Consider the following 11663-nt stretch of genomic DNA (forward strand, 5'->3'; position numbering starts at 1 on the left):
CCACGATCTGAATCTGAATTCTTTCTTTCTTGATCTATATGTATTCAAAATTAACCCATTTAGTCAACTACTCATTCAATTTAAACCTTAAACACATATTTGGGCATTTTTACACTTTAACCCTAAACTTTTACATTTCTTACAATTTAGTCCTCAATTCATAAAAACACAAATTACACAATTTCTTTCTAATTTCATGCTAGCCGAATTATTCATAGACTCCTAGTAGCCCATTATTTTCATTTTCTCACTTTTAACCCCACATTTTCATCTTTTTACAATTTAATCCCTAATTTGTATTTTCTCTAAAAATAACTTAATAAAACATAGTAATCTTTCAACAATTATTCATTTTCCACCATCAACATTCAAAAACATCAAGCTATCATCAATGGCAACTCACAAATTCATCAACAAATTTAGAAATTAGGGTACGAGCTAGCTAGAATACGAAGCAATGATTACAAAAACGTAGAAATCATAAAAAACCAAGTTCAAAACATACATCAATCAAGAAAAACAAAGAGCCAAACCTTAAAATGCTTCCATGGCTGTTTATTTTCTCTATATTTGGTAGAAGATGAAGGAAAATAAAATGATTTTGGCTTTTTATTTATTTATTTATTTAACATTAATACATAGTTTATCATTTTACCCTTTAGTTAAAACATTAATAATCACATAATATATGCCCATTTATGTACATTCCCACTACCCATGGTCTAATAACATCATAAGGACCTCACATTTAATCAACCATAGCAATTAAACACATTTAACATATAGAATGTCACTTTTGCTTTTTACGCGATTTAGTCCCTTTTCTCAAATTGAGCTATTAACGATAAAATTAGCTCACAAAATTTTCACACATATATATTCACATGCTATAAACACAAAAAATAATATTAAAATAATTTTCTGACCTTAGATTTGTGGTTCCAAAACCACTGTTCCAATTTAGTTAAAATTGGGCTGTTACAGTACCCTTAGCAGAATTTTTTTTAGGTAGATGATTATTATTGTTATTAAATTTTAATAGGATTATTATTAAAATGATTTAATAATAAATAATATAATCATATTTTAATATAATTATTATTAAATATAATTTAATAAAAATATAAATATAAAATTTAATAATAATTTAATATAATTATTTTTATATTAAATTATATTAAAATATTTTAAATATTTTATTTTTATATTTTCTAAGTCCAAGTTTAAAGGACTAATCACAAAATATTTTTTTTTGTTATTCAATGTTGCATAAAATAGTAATTCTTTGGTGATACCAAATAATAGCTATGACGGGAATACAAGTAATAGGGAAGTAATGGTCATTTCATTGAATGCGTATTACGTTCAACCAATCAAAGGAATGCTATTCCATCCCCCCCAACCAAACATGGTGTGAATACATGATATAGGACCCGTGTGAACTCAGTGAATAGTTAGGATACAAATGACATGTCATTAGGGTTTTTTATAGCAGGTACATTGTACCGCTACTGGTTTTATGTCGTATTTATGCAACAGGTATTATGTACCAGTGGTGGATACCTTATCGATGGCAAAGATTCTGCATATATTGCGGATTCTGCATATATTGCAGATTCTTCACAGCTTGTATGAGCAACATCGTGTAATGGTTAATGTCTTAATTTACTAGATACCTTACCGAAGCTAAGATTTTGCATGTGTTGTGGATTCTTCACAGCTCGTGTGAGCAGCATCTTGTAATGGTTAATGTTTGATTCACAACTCATGTGGGCATTATTATCACATTTATCTGAGATATATTCGTTATATTTCTCTGGATGATGAAAATAAATGTGATGTGAAATGAAATTGTTTAAATAATGTGAATACTGAATTTGAAATGGATACATGAGAATAGAATAACATAAATGTTGTACTTGTTGGATGTTTTTGGTCTAGATTAAATGGTATCGTTAGAAATGTTATTTGATTCGTGTGTGATAATCTCACCTGTTGTGAATTGATGTAAGTTATATTGTTTTAAGTTGTAAATGATAAATAAACAAAATTATTTGAGTTATAATTAGTTAAATGTGTTTTTGTTAGTATTAAAGATAAATGGTTATATTATAAGGCTATGTAATATAATGTATTAACCTCTAAATGTGTTAAGTGATGTACTTGTAGATGTAACATGACGCCAAATGATATACGTGCTTGTTACATTAGGTTTTTTGATAAGTGCTAAAAGTAACATATTTTAACATTATTCTTAATGCATTTTTGGCAATTATTCGTTGTTAATTGTGAATTTTGTGCTTCCAATCCTTTAAATTCATATTTCGATGCTTAATGGAGCATTTGGGAGAAAAATGAGAGGAAAACGAATGAAAACTGGAAATTTGGAGCAAGCTACATGAGCCACAAGGGCTGACCCATTCCACACGGCCTGGACACACGGTCGTGTGACCCATATGGGCTACCACATGGTTATGTGGTAGACAATGTCAATTTCATGGATTTACACTCTAAATTGTGAAAAATCACGATTTTTAGGTTTATTAGGCATTCTAAGACGTATATATGACAAAAATAAGAAGATAGGAGTGAGCTGTCATAGGATATTTAAGAAAATAACTTGAAAAACACCATTTAAGCCGATCCTGAAGCATATTTCTATCAAAATTGAAGATTTCTGGTTGATTTCTTAGGAGATTATAATGAGTTTCTTTATTTTTTTTCAGTTATATTGTATCTTAAATGTTTTATTTCAAGCATGAACTAATTTTCTAAATACCTAAAGATATGAACCCTATGATGGATTCTGTCGTTTGATTTTTATTTTATGCAATAAATACTTAGTTTCTTGTTCTCAGTTATGTGTGCTTAATTCTTGATTTAATATTTCTAGATTATTGATCCATGTTTGATATGCTTTAATTGGAGGTTGAATAAACCCTGTTTAATAGTAGATCTTGCGTAATTGAGTGGAGTTGCATGCAATCCTAGAAATAAGACAACATAAATCTACTAGATTAGAGTCAAATCTAATAGGGGAATCCATAGCACGAGTTAATGTGATAATAAAAGATTCAATTAGAAAAAAATTTCATTTAATCAACCTAGAGTCCATTGTTTTTATTCTCAAAAGAGATTTTCTTTTGAAAAAAGACCATAAGGTCAAACTCAATTTATTGTATCGTTCATAATAAGATCATGAATATCAGACGAATAATCCATGTTAAAATTCCAATTACTCATATTATGAATAGCATAGTTATAAATAAAATCAGCCACATGGTTATTGTTGCGATTTGCCTACACAATTTTGACCGAGTTAAAATTATCAATTTGCTTATAAGAATCATTAATGCGGCTCCCAGAATGGTAATATCTTTCCCCCTGTTGTTGACTTTATTTACCAAACTTGCACAATCAGACTTAAATATCACTTTCGAAACCTTTAATCTAGTTGCCACCTTCAAGCTTTTTTCTAAAGCTTCCATTTATGCCCATTCAGCTTGTGTCGTCTTTACTTTAAACCCACCTCTTCCTCCGATTACAAAACCATCTGAGTCCCTTACGATAATGCCAAATCCCACATTTTCATTTAAGACCGTTGCATCAAAATTAATTTTGACATAATCGTTCGAAGAAAAAATCCAGTTTTTACAAACAAGGGTAGCAGGGATCACTGACTTATTAGCAAAGTTATGGATTCTGAAATCATTGCTGAGAGTCTTAACCCTCTTTCACACCACTTTAGCATCGTTCACTTTTCTTTTAAAGACAAAATTATTATATTGTTCTAACTATTCCAAAGCAACGTGAATAAGTTTGCAATAACCTTCAAGTCTACCATTCGTAACATATCCTCTAGCTAGTTAATACAACGAGAGAAGTTACCATCGAGTAACCAATTATCGAAGCCCCAAGAGTCAAAATGGTGCGAGCTGAGGGGTAATCCTTAAGGGTGTGAATTAGATTTTCCTCCTTAGCCTCACACCTTGGACACTTCTTTTCAAAATTCTGTCGAATAAGCAAAATATTGTCATAAGTTGGTAGGATATCATGACCCACCCTCCAACTGAATACTCAAATTTTTAGAAGCATCTTCAACTTCCAAATGGTTCTCTAGTAAGCTCTATGAGGATCGCAGTCAATTTTCTTAAGAAGAAGTCAGGAGTAAGCCAATTTAGATGTATAAAACCCATGAGGGTTATGAATCCAAACCTTTCTATCATTAATGCCATTATTTGAGATGGCCAAATTACAAATCTGGTCCCCCAACAAACTTCTAAAGAGCTCTATCACCTCTCCTTATTCCAATCCGTATAGTTGTGGTTCCACAAGTCTTTAACCTTTCTTTCATTGTCGGTCAGTAACGAATGGTAAAGAGAGTTACCATCTAGGTCCTCAAATCCCTAGTTATCCTTACGAATATCAATGTTTTTGTCATCCCCCACAAGCCAAACAAAACCATTCTCAAGAGCTTTGGCTGCCATAGCAATACTTGACCATGTGTACGAGGGTTTATCAATCTCTTTGGGCCGAAAGATGTCTCCACTTGGAAAAGACTTAAAGCTCAGTACCTTGTAATGTAAAGTGTCTTTGAATTATGTTAGTCTCCACACTTGTCTACCAAGAAGTGCTAAGTTGAAAATGTGCAAGTCACAGAAGCCAAGCCCTCCCATCCCTTTCGGGTGGTACACTCTATCCCAAGCTAACATGGACCAACCTCTACTTCTCTCGTTACTTGTCCACCACCTCTAAATCATCTTTGATTGTATATAATCGATAATTCCCTTTGGAGCGAGGAAAACATAGAACACATAGGTAGGAAGTGATTGAAGGATAGCTTTTTTGAAGATTTCTTTACCATCATATGAAAAGAGTCTCTTCGTCCAACTATTTACCCTACAAGAGCAACGCTTAATAATGTTAGTAAAAACACTAGATTTTTTCTTACCGATCGACAAAGGTAAGCCAATATAGTTGTTGAGGTTGTTGACCATACGTATCCCAAGTAAATCACTAAAGAGTTGCCTTTGAGCATGGAGAGTATTTGGGCTAAATAAAATCATTGTTTTTTCATTGTTTATTTTTTGGCCTGAAGCTTTGGTAAAATCCGTAATGATTTTCAAAACTGCCTTAACATCCTTCCTTTTGTTACGAACAAAAATGAAGGCATCATCAGTGAAAAAAATTTAATACGAGGGTCATTAATACTAGCCCGAATGCCCCTAATCATGTTATTACTTTGAGTATGAATCAACATTCCTGAGAGGGCTTCCATACAAAATATAAAAAGCTAAGGGGAGAGGGGGTCCCCTTGTCTAAGACGCTGCTCTGGCACAATGATCTCCAAAAGGACCATATTTGTAATAGCCCGATTTTGGGCTCAATCGAACCAGTGGTTTCGGGACCACTAATCCGAGGTCAGAGAATTTTTTTTAATATTATTTTATGTGTTGTGGCATGATTATATGAGAGTATGAAAATTTTGGTGAATTAATTTTAACAATTTCATGCTTAATTGTGAAAAATGACTAAATCGCATAAAGTGCAAAAGTCTTATTTTGATAGCTAAGGGTGTCAAATAGCTAGAGAACCTAAATTGGGGGTCTTTAAAGGGAAATTAGACCCTTAAAATACAAGCTATCTGGCCATAGAGACATGAGGAGTAAAAAAAGTCAAAAGATGACTAGGGTTGGTAATTGATGACATTAGCAAATTGAATATTAAAATAAATCAAAGGGGTCATCTTTCTTATCTATTTTTCCACCGAAAATAGCTGCCATTAAAGGGTTTTTGAAGCTTGAAATTTCATCCACTTAGTCTCTTTATAAATCAAGAATTACAAAATCCGGGCCTAGATCGGGGAAAAGTAAAACAAGTGGACTAAGCCGAACTAGTCGTCCACATTTTGTAATCCGAGGTAAGTTGTATGTAAATAATACAACTACATTGTTATTATATGGGTTTGAATTGATATAGCATAAATTGCTTGTTTATTGAAATGATTATGTATGATGAATATTGAGATAGTAGAACTTCCGATTTAACCTTAGGAAATAAATCGGATATTCATGCCATGACATTCGGGTTATTTGTGTGCTAGTGTAAGACATGTCTGGGACATACATCGACCACATTATGAGAGCCAGTGTAAGACCATGTTTGGGACATGGCATTGGCATTGAGACGAGAGCTAGTGTATAACATGTCTGGGACATGCATCGGCCTCGAGATGTAAGCCAGTGTGAGACATGTCTGGGACATGCATCAGCTACGAGATTTGTCAGTGTAAGACCATGTCTGGGACATGGCATCGGCATGGATATGTAAGAGCTAGTGTAAGACCATATCTGGGACATGGCGTCGACCTCGATTTCGATAGTCAGTGTAAGACCATGTATAGGACATAGCATCGACTTGATGGATGAGCTAGTGTAAGACTATGTCTGGGACATGGTATCAGTATTATACCCTATGTTTGAGGCTTAGTGAATATTCGATAGTATTCCAAATGGTTCAACGATGAGAGTTACAGTTTAAGTTAAACGAGAAAAGTATATTAATGTTGTATGTGGTACAGGTACCTATTTGAAATGTATGAGATGTGAGCTCAGTATATGCTATGTGAATTGTATTAGATAATGATGAGTAAGTTGTACTTATGCCTACTTTTGTATTATGAGCATGATGATGAATGGTAAAACTGTTGTTATATTTATTTGCATGCAACTTACTAAGCTTTATGCTTACTCCCTATCCTTTCCATTTTCTTATAATGCCGCTTAACTAGCTCGAGGATCATCGGACGTCGGAGGCATCGATCACACTATCAACCAAAGCACTTGTTATAGTTGGTTTTATTATTTTGAATATGACATGTATAGGGTTTAGACTTTTGAGTTTTGTGTCATTGTTAATTTGGCCAAATGTGTTGGCTTAGGACGAATCCCTTCATTTTGTATAAAGCCTTGGATAATGGCTAATGTTCGTTATTGATATATGCAAATGATGATATTTTCATGGATGAGTAAATTACATGAATGAGATAATGCCTTGTGTGGTTGATTAGACCTTGTATTGTTGTGTGGATTTGTCATGTTAGATGATATGTAGGTTAGTGCAAGTAAGGGTTGCAAAAAGGCTTGGTAAATAGCCTTATTTTATCCACATGGGTAGACACACGGACGTGTGTCTAGGCCTTGTGTGACACACGGTCAGCCCTATGGGCGTGTTGCTTGGCCGTGTGTCCCCTGCACGTAAAATTTGTAAGTCAGTATGCATGGTAGTAAACACACAGGCAGAGACACGGCCGTGTGTCTCTACCCTGTGGAGGAAACGGTCTCTGGCCACGGGCATGTGCCTTGGCCGTGTGCCCTAAATTGAATGTTAACGTCAGAAACAAAATGTCAAGGTTTTTAGACACAGGCTAGGACATGGGCGTGTCATGGCCATGTGAGGGCCACGGGCGTGTGTTAGGCCATGTGAAAATCTCTGTAGGTTCGAATTTAGAATTTCATTCACACGGGCATGGGACACGGGCGTGTCCCTAGATGCTTAGGTCGTGTGTGTCACACGGGCTATCAGCATGGCCATGTTATAATGACCAAACGGGCATGTTGCCCTTTTCACACAGGCGTGTGCCTTGTTTCAAAAGTTATTTTTCTAAAGTTAGTTAAAGGACCCGAGTTGGTTTGGAATGGTTTCCAATGGATGTTTGGGGCCTTGTAAGCCCATATTAAGGAGTTTAGAAAAAGTTCGAATTTTTTTTTAATTTGACTGGGTCTTAATAACATCGAAATGATTGTAAGCATATGATTAAGTGTGGTAACGCCTCGTATCTTGTCCCGGAGTAAGGCTCGGGTGTGGGGTATTACAATATTGCATTTGACTACATAACGAACCAGCCGAACACAACTCATTATTTTTCCAACCCAAGCCTCTGCATACCCCAACCGTTTCATGACTTCTTCGAGAAAATTTCATTCAACACGGTAGTATGCTTTACTCATATCTAGTCTAATAACAAAGCCTTTGTTGGGGCTTTTTGAAGGTAATGTAGCAACTCGTGGGTAATCAAGATATTGTCACGGATCATGCGGCCCGGAACAAATGCACTTTGGTTCTGACTTTTACACTTTGGGAGGGTATTCTTAAGTCGGTTTGTGAGGACTTTGGACATGATTTTGTAGATGGCTCTACATAAACTAATAAGGTTAAAGTTAAACATGTCCTTAGGCTCCATAGTTTTAGGGATAAGAATAATCATCGTGTCATTAAGGCTAGCCACATCTCTATTTCCATTAAGAACATCATGACAAAGCTTGATGACATCTGCACCCACAACCTCCCAATTTTATTTAAAAAAACACCCCAAAAGACCATAATCCCGGGCGCTTTGCGAGGGTCCATTTGGTTAAATGCCTCCAAGATCTATTTGTCTGTAAACTCCTTGGTCAACCTACAATTCATATCCTCGAAAATGCAATTGTCATTAAAATTAAGATTTAGCTCATCATGTAAAGGCATAGTCATATTAAACAAATTATGAAAATACTCCCTGGCAATGTTACAAATATCGGCTTTATTGTGCTTCCAGCATCCATTCGAGTTCAACAATTTCTCGATATTGTTTTTCTTCATTCTACTAATGGCCTTAACATGAAAAAAAAGTGTTCCTATCCCCCTTTTTTTAGCCACCTAACTTATTTTTGAAAGAGATATTTGCATAATTTAGGGATTTCTATGGATCAAGATACTAAGTAAAGAAATTACATTATTTAGATTGATAGTAAAAGATGAAATCTAGGTGAATTATTTCCTGGGTATTATTTCGCTTCTTGATTGTTATTTAGTAATTTTCCTGCTTTGTTCTTTGCCATGTTCGTTAGTTAATTAATTTAGTTAATTTTAGTTTTTAATCAATTACTCGAATTATCCAGTTAAATAATAGAAAGACAGTAATTTCTAGTACTTTTAGTCTTCGTGGGAATGATATCTTTGATCACCGTAACTATACTATTAATTGATAGGTGCACTTGCCTTAGTCGAATTATTAGTTAGTTTCGCGACGCATCAAGTTTGTGGGGCCGTTGCTGGGGACTAGGAAAACTTTATTTCTATTAATTTAACTATTTTTATTTTTATTTTAATAATTTTTTTATTTAATTTTTACATTTTAAATTTTTTTGTTTGATTCTTACAGGTTTTTTTAAATATGACTAGAGGTAACCCGTTAGAACAATTAATTTTTTTACAATAAAATCGAAAAGACTCTGGCGTGCTCGCAAATATCAGAGATAATTTAGAGAAACAAAGCAAGGTCAACATAGTTTAATAAACGATTAAGAGCAAAAGGACATTACTGTTGAGTGGATAATAATCTTAGTAATCAGTAACCTCCTACAGCTTCTGCTCATCGTACTATGTATGACTATGCTAAGCCCACTCTGATTGGGGCTGAATCGAGTATTGTTGATAGACTATTGCTGCAAATAATTTTGAGATTAAGCCAAACACAATTCAAATGGTGTAGCAGTATGTTTAGTTTGATGGGTTGTAAGAAGAAGATCCAAATACTCATTTGGCTAATTTTCTAGAGATCTGTGACACGTTCAAGATCAATGGTGTTACTGATGATGTCATACGTTTATGATTATTCCTATTCTCTTTGAGGAGCAAAGTAAAACAATGGTTGAATTCACTTCCACGAGATTCCAACACTACTTGGGCTCAAATGACTGAAAAGTTTTTGTTGAAATATTTTCCACTAGCTAAAACAACTAAGTTGAGGAATGACATCTCTTCGTTTGCTCAACTCGAGCTTGAGACATTGTATGATACATGGGAGAGAGTTAAGGATCTTTTGAGAATGTGCTCTCATCATGGGCTACCTTTGTGGCTTCAAGTCCAAACATTTTACAATGGTTTGAATCCCTTAACTAGACAAATAATTGATGCAGTAGTTGGTGGAACATTGAATAATAAGACTCCTAAGGCAGCCCAAAAATTTATTGAGGAAATGAAACTGAATGACTATAGGTGACAAGTTATGAGAACAAAGTCTACTAAGGCAGACGATGTTTTTAAAATAGATGTAGTTACTATATTGGTAAGTTAGATGGAAGCACTGAGTAAGAAAATTGATGGTTTGAGAATGGCTAAGCAGATGAATCTGGTAATGCAATGTGATGTGATTGGAGTAAGGATAATCAATTCAGAATGTTTACCCTTCAGTTCTAACATGGGGCATAAGCAAATCAACTTTATGGGTAACAATTCTAGACCTCAGAATAACCCTTATAGCAATAATTATAATCCATGATAGAGGAATCATCTAAATTTCTCTTAGGGGTTGTCAAGGAAATCAAATGTTACAACCCCTCCGGGTTCTCAACAACCTTATCAGCAAGAAAAGAAGCCAAATTTGGAAGAGATGTTAATGAAATTTATTTCAATGCCAGAAACTAGATTCCAAAACAGTGAGACAACTTTGAGGAATGATAGGCATCTATCCAGGGACTTGAAAATCATATTAGTCAGCTTGCTAAATTGGATTCGGAAAGACAACAAGATAGTTTACCTAATAACACTGAAACCAACCTAAAAGATCAAGTCCACGCAATCATTATATGAAGTGGAAATGTGTCAGTTAAGCTTGAAAAGAAGTTGAATTTAGAAACTGTTGAGAAAAATTATGGGGTGAGAAATGCAAGAAAGAGCAAAAATAGATGATTAGAGAATACAAACCACCAATTCCATATCTAGTAAAAGTGAAGAAAAATCGCATGAATGAACAATATGGTAAATTTCTTGAAATTCAAAACAAAAATTGCATATTAACTTACCTTTTGTTGAAGCACTTTCATAGATGCCCAAGTGTACAAAATTTTTAAAGGAGCTGTTAACAAATAAAAGGAAGTTAGACAAACTATCCACTGTTAAACTCAATGAGTGTTTGACCGTTCACCAAAACAAACTACCCACTAAGCTTAAAGATTCAGGGAGTTTTACTATCCCTTGTTTTATTGGTAGCTTAGAAGTTGAAAAAGTTTTGGCTGATTTAGGTGCTAGTATAAATCTGATGCCTTATAAATTGTTCAAACAACTTGGTCTTGGGGAACCAAAATCCACTAGGATGAGTATTCAATTAGCTGACAGATCAATTAAGTATCCTAGGGGCATTATTGAAGATGTACTTGTTAAAGTCAATAAATTTATATTCTCTATTGATTTCATTATATTGGACATGGATGAGGATATTGAGATACCCATGATCTTAGGTCGACCATTTTTAGCCATTGCTAGAACTATTATTAATGTTAAAAAATTAAACCATTTTAATTTATATTTTCAAACCAAATCATGCAAACTATCCTCAAAAGTCCAAAACCAACATTCATACCATAGTCCATAATAATAAAAATAAAATAGTCCCAAAAATACCAATAATAAACTTTAATAGTTTGTATGCAAAATATCTAAATTCTTCTCCGTAAGCCCAACCCATGTCCTAACCTTATGGGTTACCTAAAAAGTTAGGAATTTGAAGGGGTAAGCTTTTAAAACCCAATATGAATTCAACAAAAAAGAATGCAGTAGTCAAGTCATAACACATATAGAAAGGTGCATGAGAATGTTAATGTAACTTTTTTAGAAATCAGTGT

General features: G+C 34.1%; 1 non-coding gene across 1 annotated transcript; it reads right to left on the reverse strand.

Annotated features, from left to right (window-relative positions):
• Positions 1 to 9781: 9781 nt before the first annotated feature.
• LOC121228643 (small nucleolar RNA R71) lies at positions 9782 to 9888 on the reverse strand. Its single transcript, XR_005926219.1, has one exon. It is a non-coding gene; the product is annotated as a small nucleolar RNA R71 (small nucleolar RNA).
• Between the last annotated feature and the right edge of the window lie 1775 nt (positions 9889 to 11663).

Source organism: Gossypium hirsutum, chromosome A04 (genome assembly GCF_007990345.1).
Source record: "Gossypium hirsutum isolate 1008001.06 chromosome A04, Gossypium_hirsutum_v2.1, whole genome shotgun sequence".
Taxonomy (NCBI): Eukaryota; Viridiplantae; Streptophyta; class Magnoliopsida; order Malvales; family Malvaceae; genus Gossypium; species Gossypium hirsutum.